At 40.0% G+C, this 20,863-nt stretch overlaps 1 protein-coding gene across 2 annotated transcripts in view; it reads left to right on the top strand.

Annotated features, from left to right (window-relative positions):
- spaca6 (sperm acrosome associated 6) overlaps positions 1–20,863 on the top strand; it is a 30,417-nt gene that overhangs the window by 4,401 nt on the left and 5,153 nt on the right. Inside the window, exons 6-13 of one of the 2 annotated variants that reach the window (XM_055163528.1) lie at positions 43–130; positions 1,126–1,457; positions 10,475–10,533; positions 12,861–12,924; positions 17,139–17,188; positions 17,265–17,348; positions 18,117–18,156; positions 20,313–20,507. The gene's annotated coding sequence lies outside the window, so the exon portion shown is untranslated. Of the gene's footprint in view, positions 1–42; positions 131–1,125; positions 1,458–10,295; positions 10,362–10,474; positions 10,534–12,860; positions 12,925–17,138; positions 17,349–18,116; positions 18,157–20,312; positions 20,508–20,863 lie in introns of those variants that run through there. The other variant, XM_055163529.1, reaches the window with a different exon arrangement.

Raw genomic sequence — 20,863 nt, 5'->3', positions numbered from 1 at the left:
CTATTTGTAGCTCACTAATACTTTATATGCATGTCTGTACAGTGACTTGCCTGGCCTGCCTCGGCCTCCTATCAAATCCTTCCTGAGCTCCGGACTGGCCTTTGTTTCCCTTTGCGGCATCTAGTTTAAGGTGAGTGGACATAAATATATAACCCCATCTGGAGGTACGGTCCGTTTGTTGACCCACACCACAAATGAGTCGTCTTATTATGAAACATTTCACCTGTGTGTCAGCCGTTGCCATGACAACCATGTGGAGAAATGCAGCGGCTCGGCTTAATGGTCCGACCTTAACCTTGCACTCTCAGGATAGTGCTTTCATGATGTTATGAACACATGGGCATACTTTGTACAGCAAATCAATATTTCAAAAGGAGCCATTCCCTTATTATTGATTTCCCTTTGAATAATGAGAAACATTATATATATATATATATATATATATATATATATATATATATATATATATATATATATATATATATATATATATATATATTGCTCTCTATGAAAATGTGTGTTTGATGTGTTTAAGTGATATTTTCCCATTAAATTGAGTCTGTACTGTGCAGCCTTGAACTAGCACTTAGAAACCTTTACCCCTCCCCCATCTACATTTCTCACTGCCCCTTTTTGCCCCTCTGTCCTCTTCGCTGGCTCTGTCTCTCTCTCCTGCAAGCTGCATGTCTTTCCTGTGTGCAGGGGGCCAGCGGAGGGGAAGTACAGCGAGAAAGAAAAGCACTGGCAGTTCAAGTGCACGGCCTTAAAGACACAGCTGGCTCAAACAAAGGCCAACGCAGAAGGAGGAGGAAAGCCGTTGTGGAATTGGCTGTATAATGACCCACCGGTGGAGTGGTGCAGACAGTATAGATGAGGATCATTTCACAGTAGGGAAAAAAACAGGGAAATTTAAAAAATGTGAACAGGAAAAAGCAGAAAAAAATGTCTCCTCCCCGTTTCCTCTGGCTCCACGTATGCTCCCTCCCACCTTCCTTTATTTCAATCTCGTCCCTCCCCTCCGCTCTCCCTTCATTCCTGCCCCGCTCACATGCACACACAGCGATAAATATACACAAACGGTGAGTGATGCCTTCTCTGCACTTTTGTGTGTTTTCCTCTCGGCAGCTCTCCGCAAAACCGGTTCTGCTCAGTCTTCTGCACATGCAAGATCCCAGCCACGAACTGAACAGCAGCAGCAGCAGCAGTGAGCAGCCAGACTTGTTCACCACTTTCCCTTCCTCGCTCGCATTGCACTCTCCCTTTGTCCGTAAGACCTTGTTCTCTGCAAAGTCCACAGTGTGAGCGAGCTGAAGTTGGGAGCATTTGCCTCTTGCCGAAGATCACTGGATGGTCCGAACAGCCGATGAATTGTGACCAGAAGAAGAGTGAAGAGAAAGAGATGCAGAGCTGCAAGTCCAGAGTCGAAATCAAGAGTTGGGAAACGAACGCGGGAAAAGGTAAAAAAGCAGGCTCACTTTCTTTCAAACATGCCCTCTTCTCTCAAATAGTTTTATAGCAATCCAACATTTCACTTGTACTACAATTCGTTACTATTTTCCAAACAGTTAAGCGTATTTCTCTGCTTCATATCCTTATAATCCGTCCATGCCTTTTATCTTGCCTGACAGAATATCTATGTTTGCTCAAAAAGAACTTGCCAGAATTGAAGCCTAGTGTAAGTAACAGCCCGGGCTGGTTTGGGGCCCTGCTTTAAGAATGAAGGGGCAGAAGGAACAGGGTCAAACCTCCCACTTTTTTAGGACCATTATTTTGTCTAATCACATGTTTCCTGGAGTTGTGCTATTCTCTACAGCCCCCAAAGTATTAATAAGATGACACTTGAATTATTGGTTGTCAGCCTCCCTGCTCTGGAATTGACCTGTCCCACCCTCAATTTCCCCTCAGAGTTTGTTTGTATACCTCCCTGTTACAGCTCAGCCCCATTGTTCTGCACTGAATACGTTATACTTTCAAACTCTTATCGTGGTGCTGCGAAATAACGTTCTGGGCGTCTTATGAAAACGATATGTGCTTGTAATAGGGAGCGGCATCCAACAGTAGCACTGCAAAGCTTTTCTGGACTGTGTAATAGTTTATTTAAGGTGTACATTAAATTACTATGTTGGTTGGTAATAGAGAAGCAATGAATAACCTTGATCTCTGTTTTGTTGTTTTACTGAAAAGTGTTGCTGTTGTGTTTCTTGCAAACTCCAGGCCTTGTTGCCGTTTAATAGTTGGAAGCGATGAAGTAGTTTTTATTTCATCTTTGTCATCTCCTAAATGAAACTGAAATGAAAAACTTCAGTCTAACTGATCATCTTATATTAGATGGTAGATTTATTAACAGGTAGCACTGTGGGAGTGAATGGTATAAAATGAAGTAGTGCTGCCTTGCCTAAGTGGACTGGACAGAAAAGCAGCATATTTTGTCCAAGTGTAAGAGTGGCCGATGCAATTATCTGCGCTGTTCGTGTTCAGCTGTTAGAAATCTGTCTGTCTCCTTTGGGCCCACAGCATCTGACAGCTGACAGAAATGTTAATGTCAACTTCACTTTACTTCTCCGCAAATAAATGTGCACTTTCTGTGTTTACATTACTACACATGCCCTTGACCACTCATTTTACAGCTAAGAATATGGTACATGTGTTTGTCTATGGTTAGAGGTTAGAGCTTATGCATCGTTCTTGGAATTGTGATTTTGAATGGGTGAATAGCTAAAAGAAACCTGGCTATTCATGCGTAAACAAAATACCTGAGTAAATATATTATACCACAGTTATTTCAAATATTTTTGTTAACCTCAATGCCGCACTTACTGAACCTTTTTAAGTTCAGACTGCAGATGAAACCCATTAATGCATTTTTCTTTTACAAAACTATGCCCTGGCAATCAATTATGTAGTTTTGATGTTAAAGAGACAGTGGAGCGCCACACAGGGCAGTTAGCGGGGTGCGTCATGTGACCGCCGTGGATGTTTCAAACTGGCGGCTCTCACGGTCCAACTCGCTGGCTATTCCCTGCGGATACTTTGCTCCACTTGCATCAGTGTTTGTCTGCCTCTCCAGGACACAGGGTTGAGTGGAGAGAGAGAGGTCCATCTGGATACCCATAGGGCTCCTGATAATGTTTCTGTCACTGGCTCTGAACCCAGCGATTTTCCACTTTACATCCCTGACTGCCGTTACACTTGATTTGCAGCGATCACAAGAGAAGCAGGTTCCAGTACAGCTTTATTACATGTACAGTTGCGTTTCCAACTAGAATTTTCAATGGAATGATTAAAAACAATGTACTTTTTCCAGTTTTAACGGTAAACCTGAGACTCATGAGTGGTAGATCGATTTGGTGTGGTGTGTTTTCGTTCAGATTTTTAAATACTTTATCTCTGTAGAGCAACAACATTACATGGCATCTTTATTTTTCTGCAAAACCCATGCTAGTTTTTAGATATACCAACATTTACCATAGTCATAGAATGAGTAGATTTTGTATGAAAATGAGTTGCCTCAAATTCACCTAAACACCTTCCATTTTGTTTTGTTTTTCACCTTTTTGTTCCCCTTTTTTGAATAATTGAGTATGACATTGGAATAATTAGACTGAATGCCTTGTGCTTTCTGAATCCCATAAATCAGTACTTACACTCTATTTCAATGACAGTGCGACAAAGTGATCTGATTTACATTTGTTTACAATTGTTACAGTTTTATTCTGTTCATTATGTACTGATTTTATATTATATTTATTAAATTAATCAAGATCTTTTGTTATTTTGGTAGCTGCCATATGCTTTATTTCAGTAGAAAGCTATTGGTTTGATATTGATTTATTTAAAGAGAAAATGTGTGTATGACTCAAGCACAGCATACGTAAATGTCTTTAACACTTCAACAGCATTTCAACAGCACTTCCATTTTTCCTTAGTTAAAACACTAGTACAACATCAACTGGTATTTGCTCTTTTATTATAGTGTTAATTTCCCGATCTCCCAAATATCTGTTCATGTGCAAAAAATGCTCTGACTCAAAAGTAGTTAAAATATTTTTATGTTAAATTCAATCTATTCCAATGAATCAACTGGTGTGTGAGATCGAGTGAGGATTTCATGATTATATATACTGGAAATTTCTTAACTTCATTGGATTTTATTTTTTTCACTTTCTTGTTTCTCTTTGTGCAGCATGATAGTGTACATGAATCTATAGTTTATTTATTTAATTTGAGGCCTCGTTTACGCCTTATAAAGGCAGTGTGGGGGTTAATATTTGCAGGCTGCAGGAATGTGTTAGGAGTCAGCAGTGAGAATTCCTCAGTAGTGCATTAGTAGGTCACAGCAACAGCAGCCTCTCTCTCTCCTCCTCCTCTTCCTCCTCTCCCTCCTCTTCCTCCTTTCTGCGTTCATTTGATGCACGTCTTCATCATCTGGGCTCATTCTGAATGCACATCGCTCTCCTGGTGTTCCCCTCTCATGTTTGATCCTCCCCGACTCTTTGAAAGTCTTGCAGACGTCCCGGGAGCATCGGGAGTCTGGGTTTTAAGTCAAATCTGAGTGATATCTCTATACAGGCTGGGTGTCTTCTGCAGTGCATCGCTCACACACAGTTTATAGAGCAGATTGATGAATGAAACTTGGTTGTCAATGTATTACATCTTTATGCATGTGCTCATAGGTGGATTAAAGACAAAAATTTACAGCAGTCTGTATTACTTTTCAGTTGTGTAATCTAAGTGCACAATTAAGCCTGGGATTTAAAATAACATTCAAAATGGCAGCACTAGCGGTCACATTTATAGTCACAAGTTTGCAAAAGCACGAGCATTGTAAAATATAGGGAATATATGAAACAGTGATTTTCCGTAATATTCAATAGGACCAAATATTTCAATAACTACCTGCAAATTCATCATACTCATCTTTAAGATCTTCAGATTACCACATCTGTTACCATAGTTCAATATACTGGGTACGGAGCATTGGTTTTACCTCGGATGCACCCCTCTCTTTTTATCTGGAAGTAGAAGTTTGGCACAGTCACATTCAGCCAATCCACTATCGGTAAAAGCATGTGGTTTGGAGCAGAGTTCAGAGTTTGAAGGAAGAAATTTGACTTAAATGACATTGATTTAAAAAGTCTGATTAATATTGAAAGTCATTTTTTATTGATTTTAATGAAACAAAATAAAGATGAATTGAAAAGTGTGATTAATCAGTTTGAGGGAAAAAAGTGATTGATTATTTTTTCATATCGCCCAGCCCTATCCTTGATTAAAAGTTACATATTTAGGTATAATTGCTTGCGAACAAACTGAAGATATTATATACGATATATACTATTATTTTCCCTCTTTCATGGCAACAATTAGATTGATCTGATGGACACTAACATGGATTTTCCTCTTATAGTATGAAGTGACAGTGAATTACCTTTTGTTGTTTATTAGGAGTAAAGATTTATTGGTACTATTTATTTGCGTTAAGATACTGAATTTACAAAAATACAAATAAAACCCCACAGTGCTAAGCTACTAGAGCTGCAAGATTTATCACAATCGATTCAGAATTGCAAATTGAATAGATGCAATTGGCAAATCACAAATGCTGTAGTTTTTGAAGGACCATAATTTCCTCCACAAACAACAAAATATCCTGTCTTATTCTGCTTAAAAGCTGCTAACCCTGTATTATAGATCAAATGTTACATACTGTGTATGATTCTTAATTCGTCGGTTCATATTTCAGTTTTTTTGTCAATTCTTCTGGACGCAATTTAAAATGTAAACTTTTAACATAATCTTATTATCAAAACATAAATTGCAAATGTAATTCCAAAGAAAAAATCGCAACTAGATATTTTTCCCAAATCGTTCAGCCCTAGTGTAGACGTGTGTTGTCTGGTGTCACTACTTCTCCGCTGGCAAACATATTGGCAGTATTCACAAGGAGCTCCATTATGCTTGGCTGTTATACACATGCTTTGCTGTGGCATCGGAGGTGTCAGCTAGCCGCGTCACCCGCTGCCACCCTCCTCTGTGCCAACTCCCGAGTGCCAGACACCGAGCGGGTGCACAAGAAAGAGGAGGAGAGGTGGGTGACGTGCGAAGAAGATGGAATGAAAAGAAAAGTTGAAGGTGTGAAAACATGGTGTAGTGAGTGAAAGTAGAAGTGGAAGGAGGCTGTGAATAATTGGAAATGAAGCTTGTAGTCTGTGTACTAGTACTACAATTTGAGAAAAATATATCTGCGTTCATTTTTTTTTTATTAGAGAGTGAATTGGTTGTTATGACAAAAAATAACATGTTTTTTGTTCATATTGAGTGATAATGATTTTCAATTTGATTTGATTTTGTCTCATTAAAACAAAAAAAAACCTTTCTGAAATGAGTTTCCTAAATAAATTGACTTTTAAACATTGCTGTTTAATGCAAAAATAGAGAAATTACTTCCCCCAATGTCTGAACTATGCTCCAAACCAAAATGCTTTTACTGATAAAGGATTCTCTCTAACTCTCGCTCAAAAATAATAAAATAGCCCAAGCTGATCATTGACAATTAGAAATGACTCAATCTCTAAACTGTGATTAATTGCATAGCCCTATTTGAGTGCTATGTTTTAAAATTAGTCCACATTTTCAAACATATTCAGAAGCACTGACATTAAGCATTACATTTCAGAAAATTTTAGGTATGGTAGAAGCATATTTTGTCATAGAATTTTTTTTGACAGTTAACATAATTTTGATCTTTGCGATTTGCTAATTCAGCCATTCAAATAAAGCATCGATAGTTTGTGTCAAGGATCCTAGAGATACTAAATAGAATACTAAAAAGACGAGGAGATCTAAGGCACTAAAATAAACAAAAGTCCTTTATTTGGCAATTATTAGGACACCAGTATTGATATGTATGTGTCAAAGTGCCTCTGTGTTCCTCTTTTGAGATTTTTATTCTATTGTCAGATTTATTTTAAGTTCGGTGGGATTTGGTTCTGAGTGTGTGTTCCGTATCATAAGACTTTGATGATTGAAATTTGAACTGCTAAACTAACACAACAACCCCATGCAAATCAGAACCAGTTTCTTGAGGTCTTAACTACAGGATTAAAATGGTTTATACACATCAGACAGGATTTTTGTTGTTAAAAGAAAGCACTTTGGCAGCACTTTACAATAACTACATCTCAATTAGCCTGAACACTACATAAAGAAAGTCCTACTTCATAATGAACAAATAGTTTATTAAGAGTGATTCAAGCTTAGTAACTACTTAATTAAGGAGTTAGGGTTAGAAGTTAGGATATTATTAATTGAGTGAGAAGTTACTAATCCTGAATTATCAGGACCGTCAAACTATTTGATCATTAATGATTTTTTTTGCTTCATTACTACTTTATTTACTGCTGCTTCAATGCTTTAATACTAAAAGTGTAGTTATTTTAAAATTCAACTGTCATTTTATTGTTATGGCTAATTTGTGATTTTGCAATTATTTAAATTCTGGATAGATTGTCATTAATCCTACAAATCGTATGTGTATGAAGCATGTTAAGTCTTTTTTTTTTTTTACATTACACCCATCTTGACTTTTGAGAAGTGAAATCTGCCATAGCCAACTGTTCTTTGGTCAGCGCAGGGTCGCAGGGGTCACATGTGTAAGATGAAAGCGCCGGCTGTGGTGGGCTACTTCCACAGAGCAACGGAGAGGTCAGGAAGTGGCCCCCAGCACAAACACCAGACTCATTGTTCAAGTTCAAGGTAACGCTGAATGGGGTTTTCATTCAGCGAGCTGCCATCCCCGTCCTCCTGAGAAGTTTCTGTTTTTAAAAAAAGCTCCTAATTAGATCAAAAACACAGTGCCTTCGGGAAAGTCTCAAGTCTGTGTCAGGCTGTTATAATTGTAAACTAATTATGCCAGATTTATTTATTTAATTCTAGGCGTTCTGGTGTTGATTGGATTGGAAAAGTGGATTATTTCTTTCAATTTTAAAAATATCTAACAAGGATGGGCCATATATTGATTCCAATATGAGTATAATATCAGAGGGTTTGCCAAATATCAGCATCGACCATGAGTTTTTGTGTATCATCAGACTTCTCCGTTTGAACACACTAATGAGTACAAATGGCAATAGAAGAGTAATTAGGCCAAAAATATTGCTGCATGTTTACACAATCATGCAACAAATTATATTATATCCTAGATAAATACATTTTGTTAATAATTTCACAAATTGAAGTGAAATTGAAGTAAATCTGGAAACTTTATTACAACTTAACATACATTTGTGGGCCTTCCTATGGATTTTAAAATGTTAAATGTTTTATCGGTTATCAGCCACAGGAGCTAGACTAAATTGGATATTGACATTTTGTCCAACTCTACGTATCGGACCATTCCTAATATTTAGTTTCAATGTTTTTATAACGTGAGTTATAATTATTACATTTACTGTGTCCCATCTCTCATTCCTAACAGTGACAGAAGCATGTTCAGGTGTGCCGAGTCTTTGCCCTCAGACAATGAACAAGGTCAAAGCCAGTGGGTCATATGTCAGGCCAGTGGTGCCCCTCCTCCCCCCTCTGTTGTGTCTGCTCATTCGTCAGCTCCTCATTAACTCCTCACAGGGGATTTCCTGTTCACCTCCTCGGCTTCCCCCATTTAAAAACCTTGCTGCTTTTGAGCCCTCTTTACACAGTCTGAATATTTAAAACCACTACAGTTAAACTATGCAAACGTCCCACCCCAACGTGCTCCCATACTGACTTAATAGCTAACTGACAATGAGGGAAGTGTAGCTAACCCCTACTGCTGTTAGAATCTGTGGGGAAAGCTTATAACTGATGACTTTGTGCTCTCCATGAGTACAGTACCGCACACACATATATAAGAGCATGCAGCCCCATAATTCAGTGCCTTTAACAGAAAGTCAATAACAATACAGGAATGATTAATCAGTCCCTCCACTAGCACCTTCCACTCTCTCTGCTCAACCCGGCCTACCCTCTCTCAGCTTAGTATTGATCTGAATGCATTTGCTTCCCATTTATCCTCCCCCCTCGTCCTCCCCCACCCTGTACTCTCTGCCACTGCATCGAGCGGTCACAAAGAAGCTTTTACACTGGAGTGTCTCCCATGCACCAATAATACACACAAATACACTACATGGGAACAGCAAAGGCGCCGCTGCTCGGGCTCAGATTGGTCCCGCTCTTTAATGCAATGCACATTGGGATTTGACTAGATTATGCAGAAGTGCAAATTAATGTGGACCCTTTCATAGTGCAGGTGCACGTGTGTGTTTGTGCCTGTATGTTGTACACACTTGGGCCTAAACACAAGGCAGCTTTCTTAAAGCTTTACTGACAGCTCATTTGAACCCCCCTTCAACATTTGAGTTGGTGGCACACAGGTTGCCATGACACCAGACTGTTTTGTCTGCCCTTTGACCTCTTTAAGGGGTGCTGTGGTCAATCAGGCATTACATGTAAGGGGCAAATAGAGGGAGAGGAGAGGGGGTGCATTTCCTCTGTAAAAATGAGGTCCACGAGGTTGCTCTATACATCCGTTTTGTACAGCGCCAAAGGTGGGGAGCCTTTTTGAGCCTGCGCTGAAACAAAGACACATGTGCGCGTATAGACATGGCAGCTCTGCAGGGTAAATGAACTAGGTTGGAGCTCCCAGGGGGTGGAGAGTTATTATGCTCATTGTGCAGTCGGCCAGCTAAAGCTGTTTGGCTGCTTCTTTTGAAGTTATATTTATCAAACCAGAGCAGGAGGCTTAGCACTCCGCTGGTGCATCGCTCTGTCCACACTGCAGAGACCCTGGGCGCCGCTGCATTCATGCTTCACATATCAATAATTAAACATGTTTATCCACACAATCCAAAACTGGGAAAATTAAGAAAGAAACTGATTGTATTTTTCAAGGTGTCCTTCCAGTGTCCTGGAGCAGTGCTGGTGTTACTACTGCTTCATCACACTGTCATTGCCGTAATTATTCCCAGTGAACAACACGTGTGCTTGGCTCGCTGACTGTGATTTTGGGACCATTTTATAAATACTCAAACATTTATTAATGACAGCTCTCAGGAGACAAAGCAAAGCATTAAGTGTTGAGCGTAGCTTTTTAAAAGAGGCTAATTATAATGTCATTTTCTCTGTGGAGTGAACAGTGTTGTGCTCCATTAGTCACACTGTTAGTATTTCAGAATTACATGTATGTGATTGTTTAATTGCATTGTTTGGACTGTAGCTCATATATTGTGACTGTAAATATCACTCATCTCCTCCTGCTCAGTGATTGCCCTGAGTGACGTGAGACCCATCAGAGTGGTGGCTGCAGCGTTCTCCAGCTCCTCTTGGTCAGTAATGGTTGAGGGACTTGCTCTGTGGCACTTTAGCTGTGGCTGTGGTTGAACCTATGACCTCATGGTTAAACAGGCTTTATTCACAAGTCTCTCTCTGTGTGTTCCAGCGCACCTCATCTCCTCTGAGGCAACACCTGGGACATGCTCGCAGAGAAAACAACTAAAGGTAATGGCATTGTTAATTCATTATAACATCTGCACCTCTTCATTATACTGCATGTTTTATTAATAATATTGTTAAAACAATGAAACAAGAAGTCCAGGTTATATACACATTTGTTTATCACGACCATTTTATTTGGTAGCAAAATGGCCTCGCTCATTTCTACACGGCAGCTTGTATATAGTTTTAAGTAATTTATTTCAGTGTTTGCCGCGGATTATAACTGAAAGAAAAAAATAGCGTATGAGCAAAGAAATTCCACAAACCACAACTTTCAGACCCATACTTTTTAAATTGAAGAATTGCTGAATTTTTTCAATGGCTGTACTTTGACATTGGTTTGGCATGCTGGTTTTGTCAGTCTTTTTAGAGACGTTTTTGTATTTTCTCCTTTTATTAAAATAGGAAGGAATTCATGTGAGCTATATACTCTCATATACAACATTTTTCACAGCTATCTGTCAACTGTTAAAAAGCTAATTTATTTCTTAAATTTAGTGCCCTTGCTTTTTAGAACATGGTCTAAAAGAGGAATTTTAAAATATTTTTAGAATATAAAGTAGGATAATTGAAAAATGAGCAAATCCTTGGGGGTCATGTAAAAGAAAATTGTACTTTCAATTTGACTGGAAAATTCATGGACACTTGTTGCGTAAAGATTTCTCAAACATTCAGGCTATGAAGCTGCAGGCCTATAATTTGACCTTTTCACCCCACCACAACTCTTGTTTCTATGGCTTTTTCTGGCAATCTTAGGAGCCAATCAGTCTTAGTCTCTCCAACCACTCCCAACTTCCAACCATTGGCGTCCCCGCTGCAGGTAGCTCCATCCTATCGAGCGTTTGATTGGAAAGTTTAAAAGGGAGTGGACCACCAAAGGCCAGACACACACTAGCATGGGCGCAGATTGACAGCCGCGCCATGGCAACAGTTTGGCGAGTTTCCAGGCTGTTTGAGTTGCCAGGCAGAAATGTTCCCATGGCAACATTCATTTTGCCATCGTCGGTATAGGCGGCCGGCGTCAACCAAAGCAGATTAGTGGAGGATAGAGACATGGGCTTTCACCTGCTTGAAAAAAAAACCATGCACATGCGCAGTTCACTGTTACTACCTTCCTACTGTACTCGTAGTAATGTAAGCCACACCACCGTAGCACGTGGTTCATTCACTATTTGGCCATGCGTAGTAGTAGCAGTGTGCATAGTAACAGGGAAGAGCAACATTTTAATATATTTTAGACTTTGTCCTTGTGTTGCTACATATAATTACTGCCTTAATGCACAATTCCTGCAAATGCATGACAAATAAAAAAGATAATTGTTCATGTTAAGATATTTTTTTTATTTTTTGGTGAATGAAATATTGGAAGTACTCTTTTAAAATAGGACACTTGAGGACAGATACTGAAGGGTGATTGAAAGAGAGGACAAGAGAAGGACAGCTGACATTGGCACAATTGCTCTGCATTTGTGCATGATCGGACTTTATAATTATTGCAGATAGTGGTTAAAACTCCGGGAATTGCTGTTGAGTTTTTTCCCCATTTTAGACAAAAAATGAGAGACAGAGTACACTTAAGGCCGGGAAAACGGAGCAGACTAGAGTTGTTCACAAGAGGGATTAAGGAAAGCAGAGAAGGACGAAGGAGACATAGAGGAAGAAAATTTACCTGGCAACATTTCCCAGTTCCACCAGCCTATCTGTGGCTCGGGCAATGGTTTCTGATTGGCCAAAGTGTTTTAGACGGTGGTTTCCAAGCTCATTGATAGGCGCGGAAATCCAGGCATAAGAGTTGCATAGTTCATCCGGAGGTCTGTGGAAAGAGTAGGTGGAGCAGAGCATCTTTACTCCGAGTTTCTCCATTGTAGTACGTCTTTGTTATGAGACGAATTCCTTATATCCCACATACCAAGCAGTGTATTGTTGTGGCAAGTGCAGGGCTCCCACATACCGCTTTCTTTTGACAAAAACCTTCGCCCTAGTTGTAACCATATGAAAGCCAATAAAATAATGGTTAAGGCTCACATAATATTAGAATGTAGGAATCAGCTGTTTGTTATACTTGCATTATTTGTTACATAGCTTTTATTAGAGAAACGGCTGCGATAATGAGTCAAATGTTCAACATAATTTTCAAATAGTCAATGTGAGCTTGTATTCTGGCCCACAAAAACTCTTGCTGCTGAAGAAAAACTGTTTAAATTGTAGTTATGCATTATCAATACCATTTTAGTTTATTTAGACTTTTTACGCCATGTTAAAAATACTGAAATTTTAATCAAGTTTCACTCATTTCTAATCATCAATCATATGCTTGTGTCTTCTTAAAGGAGAGGTCCACAGCCAATCCTCTGTCAGTAAAAGCATATGGTGTGGAGCAGAGTTCAGACTTTAGTGAGTAGATTAAAATTATGAAATATTGATGTACTGCAAAATAATATTGAAATCCATTTAATTTGTTTTTACAGGTCAGTGTTTTAGTTATGTGAATGACTTTTATGTATGTAGCATGAATGAATTTTTGTTGTCTTCTCCTTAACAATATATAAAATTGTCTTGCAGATAGTATATAGTTTAATTCTTTGTAATCTCGTTTAAAAAAACTGTAAGGTGGCATCGGCATAATCCCTTATTTGTCCAGGTGTAAAGAGGTATATGGTGTGACTTGGTTGGTACTGTTGGTTGAACTTTTTTATATTATAGTGGGAAGCTCACCTTGCTGTCGTTTTTTCAGCTTGACTACAGAGTCTGGTGACATTGGCAGGGCAAAGAACTGGAAATACGCTGCATGGAGTAGTAGTTTGCAAAGTGTCCAGTAGGGGGTGACAATTCCAAAGATATTGGGGGAAATCCTATGAATGAACATGGAGCTCCTGTAGTGCCCTCATCGCAGCAGAGACCTTGAATATGTGTTTAATTTGGGCTCATTTTGAGTGGCTCACAGTTGGTGTGACTTGTACAGCTTATGTGATTCTTCATTCATGCATTTAAAAACCATGGTAGGCTCGAAGCAGGATTTTGAGATTTTAACTGTGGATTTAAATCACCGTGGGTCTGGGATTTTATATGCCATATTTAAAGGTGCTTTATTTATCTTTACAATGGGGAGTCGATCACCCACTTGTCTCCATGCAGAGATTATTGCTGTTCATTCAATTTAACATAATTTATGTTGCATTTATTCACCTGCATGTGTTTTTAATGTTAAGGAAAAAAAGACTTGCATTCTCAGTTGCCCGGTGGCATCACCTGCTTGTCTCCATGGAGATAAGATAAGTTTATTGCCAAACTGTGGAATATTCTGGGCAAAGCAATGGCCTCTCTCTGGAGTCTAGCTGTGGGCGGACTCTGAACCAGAAAAGTTACAGGGTGCTCCTTTAAATATAATGACTCTTTCACATAGATCTTTCAGTAGTTTTTAAAACTCTTCACATTATCTTAAACACACACATCTCATAATCTCTATTATCTCTATAACTGATTTCATTATCACTATTCAAATGTTTTGTATTCAGAAAAGACAAAGGAGATTTTCAGATCAGTGGACCTGTTTACTCAAAATGACAAAGTGCTGAGGAGGATCTTGTCTGGGGCGCATCTCGACCGTCTGTGCTCTGCAGTGTGAGGTAGTTGGTTGTATGGTTTCGCATAATAAACAGCACGGAGATAACTGTACAACCTTCTAGCTTTCCCTGCGGAGTCACTCGTCACCACATGTGAAGCACCCCCAGCAGAGAGGTAAGTACGCCATTGGTCCGTCGCAGGCACTCCTAAGGCTTAATGACATGACTCGTCCTTCAAAACTCAGTCTGCTTTTATCCTGCCAAGGTCTTCCCTGGGTGAAGTCCTCTCCTTCAGGAATGTTTGTGACTTCCCTGGAATGTTCTTGTAAATGTTTGTGTCAGTTAGAGAAGAGTAGGTGAGCACCTGTGCTTGTTCTTAAAGTGACAATCAGAGGCCAAGTGCCATTCACCTGTCTCCTCAGTTTTACCCATTAACCCGGTTATATCTGACACAGGACACAAGGACTGTCATCTGGATCCATTACTGGAGTCTCATCCATAACCTCAGCCTTGTAAAATGATCACTACTCCATGACATAGCTATAGTGTAGCGGACAGTCAGGAGTGCGACATTGTTTAACTTATAGATGTTTCCTGTTACATTTTACACATTGTTTAGCATTGTGCCCTGTGCGACCTCACTGTGTGTTCAGAGCCTTAACGGCTGTGTTTCCTTTGCATGCATTATGCACATGCGTGACAACACAGTCCATTCCCATGTTTTATTGTCCCACAGACGCTGGTACTCCCTGCGTTTGTCAGCTTGGTGGCAGGGACAGCAGCCATCTGCAGTGCGTTATGGCGCCTCTCCTCCTCAGAAAGAGGGAGGGGGAGAGGGGCATGGGCATATTTTGTATTTGTGCTGATTCAGCATCGTCACTTGTGGCGTTCTATATCACTGTTGGGCCAAGGCGCTCTTCTCCAGAACATATGACACAGGATTAAGTAGCAGTGAGTACACAACTATGTAACATCGTCTTGTCCACTCAGGACAATATTTTAAACGTCCACTCAAAAAATCTAATCAAAAACAAAATTTTATATCATGCAAATTCAACATGTCCCCAAAATGCACCGCCCAACAGTCAGATAGTCAAGTATTAAAATGTAGCAGCTTTTCCCTGGTCTCTGCATGTGAACATTAAAAAATCAAAGAATTTAAATTTAAAAGATTAATAATTTCTGAAAGTATAAAACTATCCAAAGTAAGACGTGGGGATAGAGGAGCCTCCTTATCCTGAGACTAGGGCAGACACAGCCCAGACTGATGATGTCATGGCTGTGGTTCACTCCCAGTGCTTTGTCTCTCAGTGGCACTGCAGAGCGCCGCAGGCTCTCTCTCTCTCTCTCTCACACACACACACGCACACTCTCTCTCACACACACACACACTCACGCACGCACACGCACACACTCAGACACACACCTGTCTGAGATGCTCTGTCCCTTCAACCTGTCACACAAACCGCTCTTTCCACTATTTTTCCCCAAAATTCATACTTTACACTAAACAACAGAGAGGAAGTGAAACAAACTCGTCTCCCAGATGTAATGCGAAATGGTGGTCAAGCATATGTTTTATGTAAATGCAGGTGACACAATACTATGGCTAGGTTCCTTTTTTTTCCCCCTTGATCTTCTGTACAGGTACCTGAACAGTACTTTTTTTGGTACCTGTTTCTGTTTCAATCAATGTCTAGAACAGAAAACCTTTTTTTTTCCTACTGAATACTTTTTTGGTAGACAAACTTTCATTTGTGGTCACACAGTAAATTGCTGTAGTACTCTCCAAGATCCATTCAAACATCATTCCGTCAGATTTAAGAATTGTACTTGGAAGTTGTATTCCTTGTTGTGGCACTGAAGTTTACATTATGAATGCATCTGTTTGTATGAATATATGTTTTTATGTATGTATAGTTTTCTTTTCATCCATTACTTCAGTACCAAATTTATGTAAGGCAGGATAAGTTAGAGAACAACTTTCCTCTGCATTGGGTGAAGTACCGAGTGCTGTTGAAGCTTGAGGGCTATGACTAAGTACTTCTTTATCATCATTGGCTGCATATCTGTGACACGTGGCTGATATTGTGTTGTACATGATGGACCCAACACTTTAGGGCCATTAATTATATTTACAGGCCAAGTGTAATGTTTATGCTTTATATTGAGGACAGACAGCCGATCAGTAGGCCCAAATTAGATTTACTTTTTGATGTGAATTTCCCTCAGGGCCTTGTGATTCTGTTATCTAACAGTCGCCTCACAGAGCCGCAGATATTAAAGCCAAAATCACATAGCCTTTAGACATCAAACCTGCTGAGCAAACCATTATTAATGTGCAAAATCTGATCTGATGGAAACATCCAAACATAACTCAATATGCAAAAGAGGCACAACCTCACTGTCTAATCGGTTAGTTTTGTTTCTTTGTCACATTTACATAGTTGGCGACCTAAGTGCTCATGTTAAATACTTCCCCAACACAGTGTTGTAATATTTCCATAATGAGTTTATTTATTACATTTTGATGACTCCTAGTGTAATTTATAGTTTGATAGACACTATAAATCCTCCAATCAATTTGACAATGTTATGATTGCTGCGCGCACACAGGAGCCCGCAGTAATGTCTGTCAGGTTCACGAGACTCCCGGGCTTCATATTTTCTTTCCATTCTCATCCTATTAGAGATTCTGACCCTCCCCCTGCATCCCCACTCTCTCCCCTCCTCCCCCTCCCCCCTCTGTCTTACACGCGCACGCTGGCGGACACACAAACCCGGGCTCATACACGTGCATGCACTCGCTGCACTCTGCTTCCTATTTCTCACACGTTCACACACACACAGTGACTGGTGCGGACGGGTATAGGCTGGGTTAGTGGGCTAGCAGAGACGTGAGCCTAGAAAAAACAAAAAGAGAGAGTGGAGTGTGAACGCGGAGAGAGATGTATTCAGACGGATGCAGAGACAGATCAGAGGCTGGTGTTGTGTAAGCATGTTTTAATACGCACGCCTTTGATTCATTTGTGTTTGTTACTCCAGGGATGCAAGAAGCAGAGGAGGCTGTGTGGATGCCGCTTGCTGTTAGTCAGGTAAGAGTGGAGTAATACAATCAATACTATTGTCTGTAACCTACCTGCCACTGGGCTCTCTGTCTGGCCCCATCAGAGACGCGCAGAGGCTGAGAGACGAGCTGCACAACTGCACTCCCACTGAATGAGAAGAGCAGAGGAACAAGGCGCTTCCTACCAGGTGAATGTCTTTTAATATTTTCACTTAATGTTGTTAACATGCCAATATATGGCAATACAATGCAAAATGGTTACCTGTTCTTGAGGCGTTTGTGTATTGATACGCAACTTTATGATTTTGGCGCATTCACTTTGGTGTGCGCACAGCTTTAGTTTATGATTTTATCTTCAGTTTTGGAAATCACTCAAATGAAACGGATATTTCCATTTCAGATCTGTAGCCACAAACACTGGTTACTGTTTTATGTAACTGCTGTATTTTTAGCTATTTTTTGACTGCTATTTTATTGAAGTGAGTACAACTGCTGTTAATATTATGACATTAGCTCAGTATGTTAAATGATTTTGCATACATTATCTGTAGTTGTTTTGCACATACAGCTGTGAAATATGTCTGTCAGCTCTGATGCAGATAATGCATAATTGAATTTCAGGTGTTAATTTGAACTTGGGTTATACCTCGTCTGTCACATGAGGTGTCTGGGTAGGCCCGCACATGATGAAGCTAACATGGAGTTCACACATCTGCAGAGGTGCACAGTGTGGTGCAGGTAGCTGACGCCTGTATCTCCAACACTGTTGAGGTGTTGGGTGTGTGTTAAAAACTCTCCTGAAAAACGAACGCATATGACATTTACACAATACAGAGAACAAGGCAGCCTTCCACAAACCTTTATTTCCTACCATTTTCATAACTTGTGTCAGTGGATTGCGTTATTAATAGTCGTATGTTTCAAATGAGAGTTAAGATTTATGATTTCATTCACAGACAATCGATGTCGTCATTGACCTGTAATGCATCTTATTTGGTGAGTAAATACATGACATACAAAATATTTATATTTTTGTTTATCGAGTGATATATTTTTTAATATAGTGTATTACGTTTCGATTATTCGATTTGAACTGCTCCTCCTTTAACTCTGGTTTATATGGTGTACACGAATTATGCAAAAGCTTTTTATTGTGAACAGCAGATATTTTAGTATGAAATCTGCAATATTGTCTAAAAATCCCCTGATGTTTATCAACACCATGAATTGCTTGTCCAACATAAAGTGCCGCATTGTTGAAATTTCTTGACTAACTGATGAACAGTTTTCTTTAAGTTTAAATATTCAAATATTAAAAATATAGAAGTCAAAGCCGTAAAAGTGTACATCTGCATTGAGGGCGACTGGGCACTGCAGAATCCAAAATGTCAAATGAGGTTATGTCTAGCTCAGCCTGCCAGCCACGTGGCTGCTCTACGCTACATTTAGTTGTAGTTTGATTTATATTAAAGTTTATATTTTATTTCTCAGTATGCCCCTCTGTCCCTGAGACCCTTAACCTGTGAGGTCAAAGCAGGTCACAGGTGAGGTCCTCGGGAACAGGGCTGCATTCAGTTTCAACACCTTAAACAAAACATGGGAGTTTTTATTGTTTGCGGTATCTTTACAAACAATACAAGTATAATCGTTTTAAAGCCCGACTGTTCCTGCAGCTCAGACTCTCAGGGGGCTAACCCTTATTGGCTGCCTTTGTGTTTAACCCTTTGTGGGTCAGAAGGAAGACAGCCAAGGGTTGTGACCCCGCCAAACGCATCACCTTCAGATGTGAGCTGCACCTATATAAAAATTAAACAGCAGTAAATCTGTCTTATGTTGTTAATAAAATTGTTTTAAAAAGTTGGGTTTGTGAATTCTTATTGTTGTGAATTCTGATTGTGTTTAAAGCTCAAAGCATAATTGTTTCCGTACACACTTCTATCTTTATGGCTCAAAATGTAGTGGTGAATGGGCATATTTGAACCTGAAATGCTTGAGGAGCTTTCATCAAAGTGCCCTTGTTGCCACAAACATGGCGGCCACACAAACCCACACATGCACAATTAAACAAGCACACATTTGGGATTTTCCACGTCTGACTAGCGATCTGACTTTGACTCTGGCCTAATATTGATTGGCTTGTCTGTGTGGAGACAGATGAATGCATTAGTACCCAGCTCACCCTGCCACTGGAAATATATTAAGTTCATGTATTAGGCACCCTGTCTGGTTGCCATGGAGATGCACCGGGAGTGAGGGACCAGAGCCGAGTGACTGGGGCTGAGGCAGAGTGGGGGATACAGGATGTGATGAGGCAGTCGACTTGATTTGTAGTCTCTCTCCTCTTCCCCTACGCCTGCCTCCGTCTGTCACATGTGTCCCCTCGCCACACTGTGGACTCTCATCTTCTTTGTTTCATTCATAACTACTCGTACTTACTCCACAGGCTGCTCTTGCTCTCTGCTTTTGGTTTCCACATCCCTTTCTCTTTTACGCAAGTTTGTGTCTTATATTCCACTATCATCTCTGTTTATACGTACATCAGTGTTTAACTCCTTGTTCATGAGCCCCTCTCCCCTGCGCCGCCTCCCTCCTTGGCTCGCTCCATCTCTGTGCTCTGCAGTAAAAGTGGTGCAATGAGGCAGCAGGAAATGGGGACTAAAGACAATAGAACCATGGGAAGTCTATACAAGAAAGTACGAGTCTTTTGCTTTTAACTTGAGAAAAACCCAAATGATAAATCCCTATGTTTAGGTGTCAACTTAAAGGAGCAATATGAACATTTTTAGGTTGAGGGTCTGAAACCTACTTTACTCTGTGCAGTGTTATTGTTTTGACTGGAATGTTGCACCGAACTGTATAAAGCACAGCAGTTTTCTTCGAGACAAGCAGGCGACACAACCAATCCAAGCTTTCTGGTAATTAAAATGCCTGTAATTGAATAAATGTAAGATAGATAGGTTAGACCATCCCGTGGAACATTCCAAAGCTGTAACATGTTCATGAGCAAACGAGGCAAACGAGAAACTTACACAGTTCACCTCTAACTGGTAGATATAAATGTAAGGATTCTCTAATCAAATGATGCAACAGATTCAAATACAAACAACATTTTAGTGAAGTGAAAAGGCTAAATATGTCTTTGTCTGTTTTAGGGTTGTTGGTGTGTATTACCTTGTTCGGCTACACTCGATGCTGCTTTCAGTGCTTTGTTGGGGTCCAAGACAGCCTGGACCTCTGCTGGGGCTATGTCATTGAGGAGTATGAGATCAGAAATGTGGACGCCTGCTTCGTGAGACTCGACGCCATTTTCAACAACAACAGTCGCGTGATCGAGTCAGCCAGAGTTGGTAGGAACCAGTTTTCTAACAAATTAGACCCAAGAGCTTGAACAGGTGTGTGTGTGTCTGTGTGTTGAATGAGAGGCTATCAAATCTACATGCATTATATTAGGATTAAATATTATGTCCTATACCCACAAATACTGATGGACACATTTTAAGAGTTGTTGTTCTTTATTTGGACTGCTCATTTAGATTGTACTACAGGCCTTGCTGTCCACATGCACGACCTGTTGGCGGTTCACCTCTGTTAATGTTACTTCCCTGACATAGATGTAATTATGGTAATGTAAGAAACTTTGTGGTGTAGACTGAAGATATTAAAAGATATTTATTTTTTCATTCTGATTAAAATAGAGGTTCTC

The sequence above is a fragment of the Boleophthalmus pectinirostris genome, unplaced genomic scaffold (assembly GCF_026225935.1).
Source record: "Boleophthalmus pectinirostris isolate CB_2022bp ecotype Guang Dong unplaced genomic scaffold, ASM2622593v1 HiC_scaffold_6, whole genome shotgun sequence".
In the NCBI taxonomy this organism is placed as follows: Eukaryota; Metazoa; Chordata; class Actinopteri; order Gobiiformes; family Gobiidae; genus Boleophthalmus; species Boleophthalmus pectinirostris.
Note: the sequence above shows the minus strand (reverse complement) of the source record. Positions and strands in the feature narration are given on the sequence as shown.